Raw genomic sequence first — 1,420 nt, 5'->3', positions numbered from 1 at the left:
TATGAATAGTGGCTTACCCACTTCATCCGCCACTTCCTTCAGGACCCACAGATGCATTTCATCAAGTCCCATGGACTTGTGCACCTTCAGGTTCCTTAGATGGTCTCGAACCTGATCTTCTCTTACGGTGGGCAGTTCTTCATTCTCCCAGTCCCTGCCTTTGCCTTCTGGTCTTGGGTGGTGTGGCTGGAGCACTTCCAGTGAAGACTCAGGCAAAAACTTTGTTGAGTACCTCAGCCGCCCTCATGTCCTGGGTTATCAGGTCTCCCATTTCCTTCTGGAGAGGGCCCACATTTTCCCTAGTCTTCCTCATCACCAATGTACCTATAGAAGCCTTCTTGTTGCCCTTGATGTCCCTGGCCAGATTTAATTCTATCAGGGCTTTAGATTTCCTAACCTGTTCTCTGGCTGCTCGGACAATTTCTCTGTATCACTCCCAGGCTATCTGTCCTTGCTTCCACCCTCTGTAGGCTTCCTTTTTGTGTTTGAGTTAGTCCAGGAGCTCCTTGTTCATCTGTGCAGGCCTCCTGGTGTTTTTGCCTGACTTCCTCTTTGTTGGGATGCATCACTCCTGGGCTTGGAGGAGGTGATCCTTGAATATTAACGAGCTTTCTTGGGTCCCTCTTCCCTCCAGAGCTTTATCCCATGGTACTCCACCAAGCAGATCCCTGAAGAGGCCAAAGTCTGCTCTCCTGAAATCCAGGGTAGTGAGCTTGCTGTGTGCCCTCCTCGCTGCCCTAAGGATCTTGAACTCCACCGTTTCATGGTCACTGCAGTCCAGGCTGCCCTTGAGCTTCACATTCCCCACCAGCCCCTCCTTGTTGGTGAGAACAAGGTCCAGCATAGCACCCCTCCTCATTGGATCCTCTACCACTTGGAGAAAGAAGTTATCACCAATGCATTCCAGGAACCTCCTGGACTGCTTATGCCCTGCTGTGTTGTTCCTCCATCAGATATCGGGGTGGTTGCAGTCCCCCATGAGGACCAGAGCTTGTGAACATGAGGCTGTTCCTATCTGTCTATAGAGGGCCTGATCTGCTCAGTCTTCCTGGTTGGGTGGCCTGTAGCAGACCCCCACTATAATATCACCTGTCCCTGCCCTCCCTTTAATCCTGACCCATAAGCTCTCGGTCCACTCCTCATCCATCCCCAAGCAGAGCTCCATGCACTTCAGCTGGTCATTGACATAGAGGACAACACCCCCTCCTCGTCTGCCCTGCCAGTCCTTCCTAAACAGCCTGTCTCCCTCCATTCCAACACTCCAGACATAGGAGCCATCCCACCACGTCTCCGCGATGCCAATAAGATCATAGGCCTGCAGGCTCGTGCACGTCTAACTCCTCTTGTTTATTCCCCATGCTACATGTGTTTGCATAGAAGCATTTAAGTTGGGCCCCGATGAAGCTGACTTACTGGCTGG

Source organism: Haliaeetus leucocephalus, unplaced genomic scaffold, assembly GCF_000737465.1.
Source record: "Haliaeetus leucocephalus isolate CR32 unplaced genomic scaffold, Haliaeetus_leucocephalus-4.0 Scaffold93, whole genome shotgun sequence".
In the NCBI taxonomy this organism is placed as follows: Eukaryota; Metazoa; Chordata; class Aves; order Accipitriformes; family Accipitridae; genus Haliaeetus; species Haliaeetus leucocephalus.
The sequence above is the reverse complement of the archived record's forward strand: the minus strand, read 5'-3'. Positions refer to the sequence as shown.